Below are 18461 nucleotides of genomic sequence, written 5' to 3' on the forward strand. Positions count from 1 at the left end.
TGTAGCTGCAGAGGATAGTCCAAAGGGCAGTCTCTTGTACTGAAAAAAGACCCTCTGGGTAATGAAAGCTGTGTATGTGCAAGAACATTTGAGCACAGGAATTTGATGATAGGCTGAAGACAACCCATCTCTGAGCAAAGAAGCACCTTTTAAAAGTGGTGATTCTCTTTATTTAGCAGGGGGAGAGCAACTGGCCTTATCCATCCCCAGCACAGCATATCTCCAATGACTGTTGCTGATATCGATCTTATTTTTCTTTTTTAGATTGTGAGCCCTTTGGGGACAGGGAGCCATCTATGCAAACTGCTTTGGGAACTTTTGTTGAAAAGTGGTATATAAATATTCTTATTCATATTCATATTTGATAAATCCAAACTCCAAAGTTGTGAACACTAGCCTTCCATTCTCATGAGAGAGCAGTCCACTTAGAAGCAGCTTTCTTCGTCATCATACATGTAGAATTTCTCCTTTTGCTGCAGGCAATGCTGCTCCTGCTACATGGCTCTCCTCATGAGTAAGCCTAGGGATCACATGTATTAACTCAAGGGGAAGGGGCTAGGTCCCCTAGAAAATAGACCTGAGACATTTAAGAATTCCTGGGTCGGGCTGCCTTTTAAACCTGACTCAGAGTATCACTGCCCTATCACTGCCCTGCCATATTTTACTGTGATCTAATGGGGTTGCCTTGTTTATGTTGCCACCGTGATGTGCTTGTGGACATACATCTTTATCACTTCATCTTTGGAGAGCAAAGCACATAGTGCCCAGTGATAGTAGAAAACAGTTCCAGAATGTAGACCCAGTAAGGCAATGAAATGAAGTTGCAGGAACATTCACAAGCTTGCCATATCGTCCCCTTTCTCTCCTAATTGCCAGGAGGGGAAAACAAGGGGCAGAGTAGGACAAGGGCATGGCCCCATGTGACTTCCCTATTTGACAGGCTTACAAGCCTGGGATGGGGCATAGTGGTGTCCCAGTTGCCAGGCAACTGCTTGATCAGATTGGAGACAGGTGGGTGGGGCAAGAGCTTGGAGAAGTGCCAATCAAAAAGTGCTGCAGGCATGGCAGGCACTATCCTGGGTGCGTCTGGGCCACCCTCTCTATGATTACAGTTCCAGAAATAGCATGAAACCATGGTTATGCTGCCATCACAAAACCTCAGGTTGGGGCGGTGAAACTCCCTACAAACCAAACGTTCAATTTGGGGTTTGGCAAGGGAAACCACAGGTTCTTTTGCCGTGAAACCATGATTTCACACATTCAGACATACAGGAATTCCAGCCTCTGCCCCATTTAACTGCAGTTTCATATTATGTGTGAATGCAGCCATAGCCTTTTGCTTTGCTGCAGTAAAATCAGGGGTCTATATGGTGAGGAGGTAATTGCAGAAATAGGACCTCCATTGTTTCCAGAGAAGAACAGGTTGTCCTGGAGCGGATAAGAAAAAAGGTGATGGTGGGACCTCAGCCATGCTGCTGTGGTGGGCATGCACTGAACAACAGAGTTCAGGATAGATAAGGAAACAGTTCCTTCAGGGACTGTGCAAGTCAAGAAGCTGAAAAAATGATCAGCAGCAGTGATAGCAGAAAGCAGTTCAGAAATGTAGACCCAGTAATGCAATGAAATGAAGTTGCAGGAACATTCACAAGCTTTGAAGGCTCACATGCTTAGCTGATTCAAAATCTCATTGCCAAATGTTTATAGATGCTTTCCTCATAAATGCTATGTGATCTTATGTAGATTTAACAAAGAGTTTATTCACAAACCACTCCATTTTCTTTTTCCTTTCCCTCCCTTTTCCTTTTTGACTCTGCTCCTCACACTCTCTACAGGATCCCCACTGGGACAAACTTCTAAAGAACAAAACAAAAAGACACTGGGGCTATTCTCATGATTAACAAAAATCGGGCTAGGAGAGCCTACCCTGGCTCGCAAGTGAGCCCGGTGGTTCTTGAGCGGCTAACCCACTCAAGTAGCCCGCCCCTTAGCCCAGGTTTGTGGAGCGAGCACTCCGCAAACCCGGGCCATCTGCTCGTGAGTAGCCATGGCATGGCTCCGCACCGTGGCTACTCATGAGTAGACCCATGACTGAGAAGTGAAAAGCCGCCTCCCGGCTCCGGGAGTCTCCCCAGTATGCTCTGCATGCTCGTGCAAGTCATACTGGGGCTTCCGGGGGCCACCCCTGCTGGCTCCATCATGGAGCCAGCAACCGTGTGGGCAGCTGATCCGGCCGCCCAGGGCTCCCTGCTCAGTTGTCTGCGGGGAGAGTGGACTTAGCCTGCTCTCCCCACAGTTTTGCAGAAAGTGGGTCTCACGGATCGTGAGACCCACCTCACTGGGTGGAATGCCTCTCCCTGCAGCCGCACCTGCATAGTGTGGTGTGGTGTGAGGTTGTGTCTAACCTCATTGGGTGGGACACGCATGGCTGCCATCTTGAGTTTGCTGAGCATGTGACTGTGCTCAGCCAATCAGTGGGAGGGGTGGACTGGCTCCTAAGGGCTGGTCTCACCTCCTACCTGCACATTTTAATCACAGAATGACACCCACCTGCCTGCCTATATTCTCATTGAGGGATAGCCAGTTGCCATTGGGGCCAAGTAGCAATTTTGCGGGCTGCACCTGATTGGCACTGGGATGTGGCCTTTTTTCATCTACTTTTCTCATTGAGTTATCATGGACTGTATTCTGTGTGGTGCTGTTGTGAGGGTTGATTTTTCCACTTTGGCAGGAGAGTGTTTGTATGGGTAGATAGTATTACCTATCAGCATTTGGCCGGAGGGCCATTGAGGTGAGGAGGGTTACCATGGAACAGCCCTTCAGGATTTTGCAGCCCAGAGGGTTGAGAATGGGTCCCCTTTCAAGGGGTTGCTTTGCTCACTTGCTTGGGTTGTGGTGGATCGAGTAGCCCTCCCCTTGGCAGGCAAAAACCACATGCTAAGGTGATGTCAGGAGTTTGCCTCATGTCAGCTTCAACACCTGGCCATTTTTCCTTCTGTGAGGGACAGTCCTCTTTGGAGGTTGTTCCACCTGGAAAGAAGTACTCACACTCTGCTTAGTTAACAGCCCTGTTGCAAGTTAATTTTTTAAAAATAATAAAGTGACCCTAGTTTGCTCCATTTATGCATGTCCTGTCTTATTTGGGGTTTGGGTGCAATACAACACAACAGTTAGTATAGAACTGGCCCTGCTTGCTGGATATCCATTCTTGTGTTAAACTGATTGTTTTCTAATAGTCAGGAATGACTAGTTTGCTATTGTTTCCTTCTATGTAGTCTGAGAGCAATGCTTCAATGTGAAGGAAAGCGTTGCAGTTTGGAGACAGAGAGCTGAAAGCTTTTGAGGTATGAGTTTAGCTTCACTGTAAGCTGTGGGGAGAGGATACTAGGAGAGAAGGTTTTGGGAGTCTGATGTAGGGGTGTGCATGGTCCGGTGGGCCCCCGGTCCGGCATGGGGGGGGACTGTTTCTTTAAGTGGGGGGGGGGTGGTAGTACTTACCCCCCCCGCCGCTCTTCCCCCTCCAGCGCTGGTCCGTTTAAACATCTTCTTGGGGCGGCAGAGTTCCTCCCTGCCGCCCCTGCCCCCATCGTTGTTTGTAAAGGCTTTAAAGAGACGAGCGCTAGCGGCGCGCATGCGCCCTCCTCGGCACGTGTGCTCATCTCTGACACTGCCGCACGCACGCCACATATGTCACGGTGCGCGCGTGGCAGCGTCAGAGATGAGCGTGCCGAGGAGGGCGCATCCTTTCAAAAATTGTCATTCATTCCCTTTCTGACCTCCCTGTCCTTGCCGTAAAAGGAAACCTGTACCTTGAAAAGACACATTGGGAATTAAAATGTGCAATGTGCTTACTGTGAGGAACAGCTGAGTGTGATGCAATTTGGATCCCTGAGTCATTTTAACAGATTGTAAAATTAAAAAAAGAATCAGCAAAATTGTGTAAGAGCGCAGTTGCACAAATGGCTAAAAATGTGCAAGGGGTTTTGTGACACTATGAACAACTGGAAATAAAGGCCAATTTGTGGAACTGTGCGCTTGCTGATTTTTAAGAACAATGCCCACTGCAATGTTGGCTGTGTGAAAACTGCTTATGGGACAATGCACCTTTTGTGGGCCATAGAAACTCGGGCTAAATGAATTCAAGGTCAGCTAGCCCAATGTATTTATTTATTTATTTATTAGATTTATATCCCACCCAAACATACGTCTCTGGGTGGCCCAGAGCTTCAAATCAGCCCAGGGCTTCAATGTCTGCTTCACGTAGGCCTCAATAGTATGATCTATCCAGTGCAGTATGTCAAGTGGTATATCAAGTAGTATGACCTCTCCACTGACACTCCCCAAATGAAAGTGTTGGAGTGGGGACACAGCTAAGTGGTTTTCTGACTTGATGAATAATGGAAGTATTTTGTATGCTAATAATTATTAACTTTGAAGACTCCATCTTGTTCTCTCTATCTTCTCTGTAGAATTGGCCACACTCCAATCCAACAAGAACTATCCAGTTGTTTCTTCTAGCCTCCCCTCTTGACCTTGCTCAGCATGGGCTATGATCAGGCAAAAGCAACCATCAAGCAGTGCATTATAGATATGAGCGCCAAATCGATCTCAGCAGTGGCCCAAAATATCATAGCAGTGACGGGCTTAGATATTCTGCCTCCCCAGCAGCATACCTCACCCAACTGGAAGTTCCAAACCACAGAAGGGTGTTCATTTTGGCTCGCTGCCATGGCCTTCCCTCAGCAGTGCTAGAAGGCCTATAGAAGGACCTCATTTGCAGAGCGACTATGCCCATGTGGCCTAGGGCAGATCGAAACTACTGAGCATGTTCTCCTCTACTGCTTGTTCTATAGAGACATTTGCGCCTCCCTCATCCTTCCATTGCTAAGCAAGTATCCAGGTCGTCTGAGCCAATTTTACAGCTCCTTGCTACTCTATGACTCTATGACTCTAAGCCTGCCATCACATATAGTGTCGCCAGATACTGTGCAGCTGTGATCAGCATTCGTTGGTGGATGGCAGGCAGTGAATCCTATCAGCCTTAATCTGACTCCCGGTGACTCTGGGCAGGCCCGGTAACTGCTCACGCAACTCCCTTTTAACTGTTCCTTATAACTTTTAATCTGGCTGTTTTCTAATTTTATTACTCATATTTTTGTCTTCTTGTGTCTTTTAATTCTATTACATCAATTTTTATGCTCCCACCCTTTATACCTTTCATGCATTTTTATGACCTTTACTTTTTCTCAGGCTTTTGGGCCCTCCATGCTTTTGGTGTATTATCTACTATTTTTTAGTATTTTTAGTCCTTTTAGTATTAATATGTACCATTATATATGTAATCACTTTGTATCTACTCTCACGTTTAACATGTAATCACCCTTATACTTTATGCTGGTCTATGACCATAATAAAGATTGATTGATTGATTTCTTCTAGCCTATCTCTTAAAGAAACCTTATCCTCACAACATATTGAATATCCTGCTCCTATGGCAGCTATACCTACCTACCTATCTACCTATCTACCTAATCTATCATATTTTATACTGTCCGATATGTACATCTCTAGGCAGTGTACAAGTTTTGCAAACTAATTTTCACAGATTACAAAATACTGCAGCATGAGGGGAAAGTCAACTAGCAATGCAAGTGTTAAGCAATTCCTTCTACTCTATTCTTCTCCACCACAAGGTATGTTTTATTAAAAAAATAATATCCTGTCTGAAAAATTATTAATGAAGAAAAGTGTTCCCTCCTGAAGGTGCTTTGCAAAGAACAAACGGCTTATGTTACATAAAGATGCAGTGTATTGTGTAGTCTGGCCTTTAGTGTTGAGGAAAACAAATGGTGAAATAAACATAGAGAAAGATTTCAAAAGAGTGGCAGGAACTCAGCTGGAGACAGTGATTAGGTACTTAAAAACAGAGCAGTACAAAGTGAAGGTTCATGCTCCATCTGTATGCTTATGTTGCCTGGAATTGCATTAAAGATACAGGAGGCCCTCTTTTTTTTCAGGGATTCCATTCCCGCCTATTTCCATGGATAACTAAACCCTATGGGGATTGAGGGGTTAGGTTTCTGACACATGGAACTGTGCTGAAAATCACAAGAAAAAGCAGTGGAGAGAAGAAATAAGCACAGTACCTTGCTCTCCAGCTCTCCAGCAATGCCCCAAAACTTTCAAATCCCCCTGTTTTTGTTTGTTTTTTGAGAATTTTTTCCCCCCAGAATAAAGCCACAAAATGACTCAACACTAGAAAACGGTGGCAGAAAATGACATCAGAAGTTCAGGAACCACAGGTAGGTGAAAATGGCCCTATTTTCACCTCATGAATAAAGTATCTGGGTCCCTATGACCTAACCATGGATATATGAAATTGCAGGTGCCAGGACTGCGGATAACAAGGGCCACCTGTATTGTGAAACACTGGGTTATTTCTCACTCTCTTGCTTTAAAAAACTCATTGTTAGTCAGTATTACAAGGCTCAGTTTGTTTTTTCAAATAAAGAGAGAGAGAGCGCGCCTGTTTAACAGTCCATAGACACCAACACGGCATTGCTCTAAAGGCTGTACAGAATTTGAACAACTGGTGTGAGGAGGGGGGTTTATATTCATTTATACAGCAAAAGAGGGTTGACTTTTAAGACTTTAAATGAGAAACAATTGTAAAATTGAAAGCCGAGAAGGATTTTGAGAGAATTAGCATTTCTGAACAAAACTAAACTGGTGTGTGTTCAATTGCTAGTAAATGTGCTAACTTTGGCTTGATTTGGACATGAAAGCATGGTTTTATGCTATGTCTGGACCTGAGCTTACTCATAATCATAAGCCATGGGTTGTTTGGGAACAATAAACCAGGATCTGAAACTTTGGTTTGGTTTGCAAAACATAGGTAATGCTAACTGTGCCTTCACATTATTTCTGAATTCACAAATCATTCATAAACTATGGTTAGAGCCATTACTCTGCCTCAAGAGGCTGCTGCATCATGACAAAGTTGTGAACAGACTGGTGGGATTGGAAACAGTATTAATGACCCAAAGGGCTAAACTCAGGCCTGTGTCTGCGACTGCTGTTTTGAAAGAAACGGAAGTGTGAACTTTGGTTCTGCTGAGCCAAAGCAACAGAATAGAATCGTTTATTCTTTAGTCAAGGCCTGACAAGAGGGAACTTGCCCCTCCCTGCTTTGAAGCTTGTTTGTACGTTGTGCTATGTGAAGGGGCAATCATGGGAATTAGCTTGAAATGTGCTAAGAGTCATCATATTTAGAAGGTCTTAGGAAACCACATATAGATACCAGCTACCTACACATTTTAGGGGTACATTATATTCACACAGTTAGCTGCTGACCCTCTTTGCACGCTATCTCTTAATAACATTTTCTTGTGACTGGAAGGCACCAACTAAGTTTTGAGAGTGATCACAAGCCTCTCAAGCTGGGCATAAACAAGGATATTTCCATCTGGATTAGTAAACAATGTCAGGCCCAGACCCCACCATGAAAGGCTCCTGACTAGATATGGTAGAAGAGAGTCAAGGAGGAAGACTGAGATGTTTACCTTAGGATGGAGACATAGAAGAATTGATGTGACTGTCTTTAATTTGAGATATGACAATGGGCTTGGGGAGAGGGGATAAAAGGGGCATACCCCTCCCACACAAGTGGAGGGAAAACATAGTCAGACCCCAGGGAAGTAGTATGTGGGTCCTATCAAGGGAGACACATGCTCTCACCCTTTGGAGTAGTATGTGAACCTTAGTCTATAAAGACAACCTGTGCCTCATAGATTGCCATACCATTCAGTTCCCTACATCAGCGGGACCTTCACTCCTGCATATCTCACCTATGCTCCCCAGACATCCCACAGCCCTTCTACAGACTCTCAAGGTCCCCGAGGACTACACCCGACGTGACCGGTAATTATTTACCTACAAGAAATGCCTTCAAATCAGCCATCCAGAACTAACTTACCTCCCCCACTTTGTCTTCCCTCCTTTCCAATGGTGGAATAGCAGCATACTAGTCTTGGTTAGCTACCACCCCCTTCCTTCTTCCACCCCTCCGTCTTTCTCTCCCTCTGATTTTGGCTCATTTATTAATCATTTATTTATCATTTATGTCAGAATGAGCATTCAGTCCCCGCCCTCCCCTATCAGCTTTCGGCTCATTTATTGAAAGACATGAGTGTCTTTCTCTCATGTGCTTTCTGTGCTTTTGCTCCCCCTCCCTGCTCACGCTTGGATTCTTGGCTTTCGCTCCTACGTCTCTCAACCTAAACTGAAACTGCTTAATCTCATGGTTTAGCTACAGAACAGCAAAGATAACACAGACATACCAGGTCATTGATAGTAAGAAAGAAATGCTTTTGCTGCTATTCATTTCTAGTGAGAGAAAAATGAATTTAACTGTCACTGAAAACACTACACTACACTACGCTGGGGAAGAAATTAATTGATTGATTTTGCTTGCATGCTTAATTGCTCAGATGTAACCATTTTGCCTTAATCAAGCTTTTAAAACTACAGTTGGGTATGACGTTTCTTCTCCTCTCCCCCACCCAAAAGCTCATGACCTCAGAACCGAACCAGGGATAAACCTCTGTTGGCTTAAGTTAGGAGGGGCTGTGTGCTCCCTTTCTCCCTTGCAGGGAGGGGTACTGAAGCCTGCTTGCAATAACAACAGGGGTGAACTTATGAAGCGAAGTCCTGAGCAGATGGGAAAGAAAGCTCAGACAAGCAGTTAAAAATCATAGTTTGTTTCTGCATTCGCATGTAATACAGAACTGCAAATCCAATTGACCCACTGTTCTGCTCCCCCCGACCCTCACTCTCCCATCCAAATTCGGATGTAAAAGAGAGCACCCTCTCTGCAGTCAGCAAGACTGCAGAGAGGAGGGAGAATTGGCTCCATGGGCTTCCTTCTTGACTATAGGACAGCCCCGACAGCCAACTGCAGCTGGAGCAAGGGAGGAGCTGCCTCCCTCAGCTCTGGTTGCCGGACAGTGAGCCAGGGTGTCACATTCTGACATAGCATTGGCACCGCAAAACCAGAGGTACATGTGGTGAAACTTACTACAAAGCGAAGGTATAAATCTGTCCCTGGTGAGGGAAACCATGGGTCCATTTCCCATCCAAACTGTGGTTGAATGCATACGAACGTATAAAAATTTCTACCAGAGGCCCCTTCAACTCTGGTTTTGTGTTATGTGTGAATGAAGCCTATGAATGTGCTTTTAATTACAGTTAACACACACCATGGCTTTGTGTTCTGTTCAGCCATTGTATCTTGAAATCATTTGGTGGAAAAGGGATTAAGTTGCCTGCTTTCTGAATGGGAAAGAACGAAGAATCCAATAGCTAGAGTTCAATTTCATGTGGTTAGCTTTGTCTTCCTTGCGTTCATAACAGAAAATTGTACTGCTGAGGTATTTGAAGTTTTAGGGAGGAGTCACCTATGAAGGTGGTTATTTATTTCTTTTTCATTAGGTTTGTTTTTAGCAAGATGGCTTCCAATGCTGCTAGGTCAATAATGCCATTCCTTCCTACCTATCTACCTGCTGTGTCAATATTATTATTCAATGCTTGATGCTAGGCTTTTTAGATTAATGGAATTTCAGCTCCAAAAGGCTAGTTTGTGGATTATCACCTCAGCAGCTTATGCCATGTAAAAATATTTTAAAAGTTCCAAGGATGATGAAAATTGTGCTGAAATCAAGTAAATTTGTCCAAATAGTCTGTTTGAATCTTGGTAATATAGATTTTTTTTTTAAAAAAGTACAATACTCTTAAAAGAATCTAAGTGTGCATTGTATAACAGGGGCACCATGAATATGCTTAGATTACTTTATGACAACTTTTAAGTTCTCCAGTTGAAATGAGAATTTCCCCCCTATCATTCTTTCCCCACTATCATTCGCATGTGGGTGTATGAATCTTACCAATTGCCCCAAAATGCATACAGTTTTTGTAGAGTATGTTTGGCATTTCTGAATTCTAAGCAGAGCTAGAGAGGACTTCACACTGTGATGCACTTTCAAAACAATTTATCCACTTTTAATGTAAATTTGATAAGTGACACAGCTATCCCACAGCTTTCAAAGGATTAGGCAGGAGCAATGAGTTCATTTTTGCTAAGAGCTTACACCTGTTGGAAAGGCCACTTAGTAGAAATTACATCACAGGGGAAATGTGGATGATTGTTTCAGGTTTTACCCACAATTACTTTTTCTTTTCTTTTCTTTTCAAGGCCTCTCTCAATAGGGATGCTTACCTTTTGACAAAATATAGAGTCAAACTGGATGTGATATGAGAGATCTGTGAATACAATATCCTATGGTTTAAAAAAGTTTAATAGCAGCCATGGCCTCCTACAATTTGGACTGAGGCTTTAGTGCTAGGGGAGTGGAATTAATACATTCCTCCATTCTGTTTTACCAATTAAAATGGCTGCTCCAAAATGCTATTTGCCTTGCTGGGCAAAATATATAGGAATCAGAAGTGTACCTGAATGTTTTGCCCTTTGGGGCAAGTAGTAACTTTGGAGAGAATGATATTAATCTGGAAAATGGCACAAGAATAGTCTTCATTCCTTCTCTCTCAATAACATGGTCCCAGTCTAAATTACACCCTTTCCATGGCTGCTTTGCTTTTAGCACTTTATAAAACCACAGAGAGCCCATTCGCTTTAGTTTAGTCCACAGACCACAAATCAAGAACTACATATTCTACTTTTTTGTTCGAAATAACTTCCTCTGAGTTATACAGGACTTAAGAACAGTATTTCTATTTATACAGAAGTGCACACAAACAGAAGCTTCCTCTTTCTCTAGATTCTGCTCAAAATTTATTATGAGGAAAACTGCAAAAGGAGTGTCTGCTTTCCTAGTGGAAAACTTGAGCATGGGCAGTACTGAAGCCCTGCACACCATGTTTGTTTTCTTCTCTTACTTGGTGCTTCCTTCTGTGCTTTGTGTTTTGAAACTTTGGAGTAAACCCAGTATAGAGAAACACCAGTGCATTTTTCTACACACCGTCACACAAATTCATCTGGGAACTAGACTCACTGTTCCTCTTCTTTGTCTAATAGAATATTGGATTTCCCCCTGTCCAATGGTCCCTGTACAGAAATCAATAATCTGCTAGACTGAAGGAAGAAACAGTAACAGAAGAGATACTAATCCAAAATGCTGATACACCATAAGTTCTCAACTCTTCACATTACTCTTTTCCTAAAAGTAAGCGCAGAGAAATAGGAAAAAAGAGTAACTTCTTTATTTCTTGAAACCAACGCCTCAATTTCAAGCATACAAGTACTCATATAAATGTTTTAAAATCTAATTATTCTATATTCATCTAGTTAGTCTAGATTCAAAACTACTTCAGATTGAAAAAGACAAATACTCAATTGTTTCTTAAAATTTATATTCATTCTATATTCATCTTATACAAAGTGTGAAAAATAAATAGTATTGCTTTCTTTATAATATAGTTCCATTGCAAATGGCAACCATGTTGATCCCAAGGGATAGAAGATATAAAGTGATAGTTAGAAGTTACAACTCATTTGAAATATGCAGGGAAAGCACATGGTCTTTTGGACTGTACAACTTCAGACTGCAAGTGAAGGATTTAATGTAAAAACTCTTTGCACATGTTGTTAGCATGATGGAGGCTAGGCAAGACTCTTCTCCCTGTTTATTGTCACATGTAGGAGCTTTTGTCTTGGGGGTATGGAGCATTCTAGCAAGTGATTCTCCCACTTGAAATCCAAAATGCAGGTCAGGAAACACTGTACCATGTACACTTTTTTGCACATTTGAATGGACTTACAGGCCAACATTCCACATAGAGGAACTTCCGTGTTCGGGATCCACCAGTCTGTTGTTCAACTTAAATGTCAGTTCTAAGAACACAAGAGCAGCCTTGCTGGATCAGGCCCAAGGCCTATCTAGTCCAGCATCCTGTTTCACACAGTGTCCCAACAGATGCCTCTGAGAAGGCCACAGGCAAGTGGTGAGGGCATGCCCTCTCTCTTGCTGTTGCTCCTCTGCAATTGGTATTTAGAGGCATCTTGCTCTGAGGCTGGAGGTGGCCTATAGCCACCAGACTAGTAGCCATTGATAGGCCTGTCCTCCTTGAATTTGTCTAAGCCCCTCTTAAAGCCATCCAGGGTGGTGGCTGTCACCACATCCTGTGACAGAGAATTCCATAGCTTAATTATGTGTTGTGTGAAAAAGTGCTTTCTTTGGTAGGTCTTAAATTTCCTGACTATCAGTTTCATGGGATAACCCCTTGTTCTAAGTGTTATGAGAGAGGGAGAAATTTCTCTCTCTCTCCACTTTCTCCACACTATGCAAAATTTTATAGACCTTTATCATTTCTCTCCCCCCCCCCATAGTCACCTTTTTTCTAAACTAAAAAGTCCCGGGTGTTGTTGCCTTGCCTCGTAGGAGTATATCCTCATGGTGCAGCATGACAGAGCAACTGCACAATGACTCACGCAACTTCTGGACCATCGTTCAGCGCTACTTCCATTGTTTCCATTGCACCTGCCTTTAAGCTGCTTTAAGGCATTCTGCAGATGACCTGTCATGCTTACACAATCCGGACTGGTTTTTGTGGTGTTTTTGGTTAATCCACTCCTTGCTCCAGGCCAGCTTTTGAATGTGGCTTTAGTTACTTGTATTCTAGTGCTGGAGTACTTTCCTTTGGATTCTACATCTTTCAGGTTGTGCAGCAGCTCCGGGATGCCCCTAATGTTGAAGTTTCACTGTGCAGAATGTTGGCCATAAATTATAAGGTACACAGGTCTTCATGCACATGTCAATGTGTGTATGAAATTGCAATATAAGAAGCAGGCCTAAGTAATTTTTTAAAAATCAGAGTTAGAAGTAAGGCATATAAAAGGTACTGGCTGTGCCCTGGGCGTAAGGGGAACCCTAGTAACCGAACAGTAGCATGGTGGAGGTTCTTAGAGGACCATTAGGGTTGCTTACTTGGTCTGAAGCTGTTGTTGTTACCCCGCCAATATTTTTCACAATAACAAGCCATTAAAATATCCAGGATTCAATATTTACCTGGGAATTGATGTCACTTCCTGGAAACTCCAGGTCCATCCTGGAAGATGGGCAATGCTCAACACAGCAGCACAAAATAGATTCATAAGCATCTCACAATGTGGGAATGCTATAACTGGCTGGCTTCTACTACAACTACAAGAAATATTCCTAGTTTTTCAATGGTATATGTAGGCCACCTTTGGGGATGGGGCCATAGCTCAGTGGTAGAGCATCTGCTTTGCATGCAGAAGGTCCCAGGTTATCCCCTCATCTCCAGATAGGGCTTAGAAAGACTCTTGCCTGAAATCTTGGAGAATGTTCTGCCAGTCAATGTACCAGGCCTGCTCAACTTTGGCCCTCCTGCAGACATTGGCCTACAACTCCCATAATCCCTGGCTAATGGCCACTGCAGCTGGGGATTTTGGGAGTTATAGTCCAAAAACAGCTGGTGGGGGCAAAGTTGAGCAGGCCTGGTGTATTGAGCTAGATGAACCAATGGTCTGATTTGCTATAAGGCAGCTCCATATGTTCCCAGGCACATGCACAGGAGATTGATTGCTTCTTTTTTGGTTGTCCTATATGAGGGAGAGAGGAAACTGGAAGCCTTCATGGTTTCCCCTTAGACCAGGGCTGCTCAACTTCAGCCCTTCAGCAGATACTGGCCTACAACTCCCATAATCCCTGGCTATTGGCCACTGTGACTGGGGATTATGGGAGTTGTCCAAAAACAGCCTGGGGAGGGACAGGGAATTAAGCAGGCCTGCCTTAGATACTGAAGTATCTATTCCTCAGCGTGCTATGAATGTTGAATATTTGCAGTGTGCATCTCAAACTTTATTGGTAGCATGTAACGCATGGTCACAAATCTATGAGATTTTATTTTGAAATTGCCTAAAAAAAAGAATTGTTTTCTGCAGCCCTGCAAATTACCATGGCTAAATACAGGGAGGACCCATTAAATGTTCACTCAGGCCTCTTGAAATCCAGAAGAAAATCAAATGGTTATCTGCTTTGGCCAATGTAAATGATTCTGGGTATTTAAAGAAGTTTTGAAATTTCTGGCACTGAGTTATTTCTCTCTCAAAACAAAACTGGTTGTCTCATATTTGCAATATCATATAAAGACTGCTACTGGCTGCTGTTTGTTTTAGATAGTTCACTGTGACTTTGTTAAATTCCCACAAATAAAAGAATTCTGTGTTCATGCTGGGAGTAAAAAGAGAAATTGTAATGGTTTCGTTTTCCAAGCCTTGATTCTGTTCATCAAGAGACTCAATATAATAATGATAGCAAGGAGTTCTGCAGTGTTTTCTCTTTTATCTACAACATGCTTTACAAAAAAAAAAATTGTTAATTGCATTAGATTGCTGGGATGTGCACAGAAATGACTGACACTAGCAGTTATTAATCAAAGTGAATGTTGCTTGCTACCGAGTTCAAGAGCAATATGACATAATCTCACCCATAGAAAAGCAGAGTGCCAAGTAGTCTTAATGACAGCCTAACATGAGAGTTACATAGTTTGAGGAAGGACAATCAGATTTTCCATTGATGTCCCCTGCTAACTGAGCAAAGGGGCACCTTTTAAAGGTGGTGATTCTCTTTATTTCTCAGGGGGAGAGCAACTGGCCCTATTCATCTCCAGCACAGCATCCCTCCAGCGGCTGTTGCTGGTGTCTATCTTAGGTTTCTTTTTTTAGCTTGTGAGCCCTTTGAGGACAAAGCCATTTTATTTATTTATTTCTATCTATGTAAACCGCTTTGGGAACTTTTGTTGAAAAGCGTTATGTAAATATTCATCATATCATCGTATCACACCTTGTCTTCTGAGTAAAAAGTTGGGACCATGAATAAATTAATTGCTATTTTTTTTCAGTAGAACATAAACAGTTTGACAAAATCATAGAAGTTTCATGTTGGAAGGAGTCTTGGAGGTCTTCTACACAGTATCCCTAACAGATGCTCACCCAGCCTCTGTTTAACCATCCTAGAGTTCTCTGAAGGAAAACCGACCACTGTGCAAGGTGGACCGTTTTACATTTCCATATTTCTTGTATTACATTTCCATATTTTCTTGTTCGCTTCTGAGGTTAAAAATATACGATTGATTGAATACCGCCATATATAAAATCTCAGGGCAGATTACAAGTTCACCAAAGAACTACTAAAACCTAAAAATCATGTAAAAACAAATTAACATTATCACAGATATAACTTAAAACATCATAAACTAAAAGCTCGATAAAACAGGTGTATTTTCAAAAGTTGTTGAAAAACAACCAGAGCTGGGGAGATTCTGATTGCTTTGGGGAATGTGTTCCAGAGCCCTGGGGCAACCCTAGAGAAGGCCCATTTTTGGTTCACCCCCAAGCGAGCTGGTGGTAACTGCAACTGGACCCCTTCCTGATGATCTTATTACTAGTGTGTGTTTTTCATTAATGGACCTGCTAACTTGGCAAAGAGGCACCTTTTAATGTGGTGATTCTCTTTATTTAGCAAGGAGAGAGTTACTGGCCCTATCCACCCCCAGCACAGTATCTCCAGTGACTGTTGCTGGTGTCTGTCTTATGTTTCTTTTTAGATTGTGATCCCTTTGGGGACAGGGAGCCATCTTATTTATTTATTATTTCTCTGTGTAAACCTCCCTGAGCCATTTTTTGAAGGGCGGTATAGAAATCAAATAAATAAATAATTGCAGTGACATCATCATTTTAACTACATGATCCTCCATGATTGGCTGGGATTACCTTTGTGACTGCTTCCAGAAAGAAATAACATACTGTAGAAGCAGAAGCAAAGAGCGGAAATAGTAAAAATAAAAATGTACAAAACAAAACAGGCATTCTGCACAGCCCTAGAAATCAGTCTAGATCCAGGTGTGTTCCCTTCCCATTTATTCATCATCTGTGCCTTTTAGAGAGCATGCCAGAAAGCAGGGGTTTTAGCTTAATTCCGGCATAGAACCTAGCTTTTAAATCTGTATAATAACAATATTTATAATCATCATAACCTTTGCTTTCACAAATGAAATATAAGATTTGTGTTCTCATGTTTTAAGCTCCAGGCTGGGGGCAGTCACAGAGGTTTTCTCTTTACTCCTCTTTTCTCCTCTTTACTCCTCTTGCAAAAATGTTTATATGGAAGAAAGTTTAGTATATTTCACTGAAACTTACTGCCATATGATGCATTTACAGATAGTGGGTAAATGTTGTACATAAGTTCTTTTGGTTTATTTTCTACTATTTTCTACATATATGTGTGCAAAAAAAAATCTCGTCGTTTTGAAAATAAATTCAAATGGAAAAATTGTTCAAAGAAAACATTTCCCCTCAATTGTTCTACATGCAATGTACTGACCACAAGGTGGTAGCATTTCAGAATGTTACTGTTAGAATCAGGCATGTTGGATAGGCATGCTATGTTAGTACAACAAAGCATCAAGAAAAAGTGCATTGCAGAACTGGGAGAATAGAACAAGAGCTGCTGCTGCTTCCACGTATATTATGCAAAAATCGGCAGTACATGCAGTAAACCAAGTACTTTCCTTGTTTCTGTCCCTAGGAATTTGCACTTTATGCAGAGAATTGGACATTGATAGCAAGCCGGCTCAATCGATCAGCCCTAAGCACAAAGATGCTATTCTGCAATATTTCACAATTTGCATAAAGAGATATTGCTGTGTTGGTCCAAGAGAATGGAAAATGTGTGGGGTGCTATGGTCGATAGGGCCAGATTTTGAAAGCACGAAAGTGACACTGTTTGAATAAATTGTTTATTAAATGAATATGTCACATGTGTTGGGGTGTGTGTGTGTGTGTGTGTAAATAAATAAATTTTGCAGGATATAGAATCTTTCTTTGTCAATGAACCTTAGTTTTACTATGAGAATTCTATGATATATTCTTGTTCTGTTCTGTTTTTTTGGACACTATCTACATAGATGTGTTCTATGTAGGCCTGCCTTTGTACGTAGTTTGGAAACTTCAGTTAGTTCAAAATGCGGCAGCCAGATTGGTCTCTGGGGTAACCCGGAGAGACCATATTAGACCTGTTTTAAAACAGTTGCACTAGTTGCTGATATGTTTCCGGGCAAAATACAAAGTGCTGGTTATTACCTTTAAAGCCCTGAACGGCTTAGGTCCAGGTTACCTAAGAGAGCACCTTCTTCTGCATGATTCCCACTGAATGTTAAGGTCATCTGAGGAGGTCCATCTCCAATTACTCTGAGTCTGGTGGTGACTCAGAGGCGGGCCTTCGCTATAGCTGCTCCTGGGCTGTGGAATACATAGGGATGTGCACGAAACTGATCCAGAGCTCCTTTTCTGGAGCGCTGGACCAGTTCCGTGGACTGGTGCCCAGGCCAGTTCGAATATGGGGGGGGGTGTTCCCTTAAGAGGCAGGGAAGGCGCTGCTTACCTGCCAGCCCCCAGTCCATTACTCTTCCCCTGCCGGCACTCTCTCCCAAAGTGGGTGTGTGGGACAGCAGGAGCAGCCCACATTTGGCAGGAAAAGAGTGGTGGGGTGGGGGCTGGCAGGTAGGCAGTGCCTTCCCTGCTTCTTAAGGGGGAAAACCCCACCCTCCCAAGAGTGAACGGAACCCAAGAGCATAGCAAGGTTGGAGTGGGCCCAGAGACAAGATTTTAAAATGGGCCCCCCTCACTTGAAGCTCAGCTCATGAAGTAAAGAAATCTTAAAGGAGGCTGAATAGTGGTAACAAAAAGCAGATATAGATAGATAGATAGATAGATAGATAGATAGATAGATAGATAGATAGATAGATATGACACCTATGTGCCACAACAGAACATCATCCTAAATTATTATTTTAAAGATTTTGTAAATTGTGGACGATGCAAGTCATTCAATGGTACTAGAGTCGTAACACATCAATTTTGGAAGATGGATACAACTGAAGGGAACCCAGGTGGATGTGCGGCTGGGGGAGTCAGTCATGTGACTTGCCTCTGGGGGGTCCCCCAAGGCAGTGGGCCCCCAGACAACTGTCTCCCCTTGCCCTATTATAGTTATGCCCCTGACTGAACCAGTTCTGTGCACATCCCTAGGAAAGCACTTCTGGTAGAAATTCGTAACATGCGTTCATTGTTGGGCTTCAAGAGAGCCCTTAAAACCCATCTGTTTGGCCTGGCCTCCCAGGGTTTTTGAACTGTTTTAAATGTTTTAATTGTTAATGGTTTTAAACTTGTTTTTAAGATCAGTTTGTACTGATTGCTTTTAAAATGACCAATTCGCAGGTTTTGTTTTTGTTATTGTGCACCGCCCAGAATCATTTGGATGGGGCAGTATATAAATGAAACAAACAAACAAACAAACTTCTTTGTGTTTATAGAGTTGCTTCAGTTTTCAGAATAATCATTCTGTTTTGGAAGTCCCATCATTCTTCCT

At 42.6% G+C, this 18461-nt stretch overlaps 1 long non-coding RNA gene across 1 annotated transcript; it reads left to right on the forward strand.

Moving 5' to 3' along the window:
• Positions 1-12713: 12713 nt before the first annotated feature.
• On the forward strand, positions 12714-16806 carry LOC128331441 (uncharacterized). Its single transcript, XR_008310303.1, has 3 exons — positions 12714-12799; positions 14938-15082; positions 16620-16806. It is a non-coding gene; the product is annotated as an uncharacterized LOC128331441 (long non-coding RNA).
• The last annotated feature ends 1655 nt before the right edge of the window (positions 16807-18461 follow it).

The sequence above is a fragment of the Hemicordylus capensis genome, chromosome 6 (assembly GCF_027244095.1).
Source record: "Hemicordylus capensis ecotype Gifberg chromosome 6, rHemCap1.1.pri, whole genome shotgun sequence".
NCBI lineage: Eukaryota > Metazoa > Chordata > Lepidosauria > Squamata > Cordylidae > Hemicordylus > Hemicordylus capensis.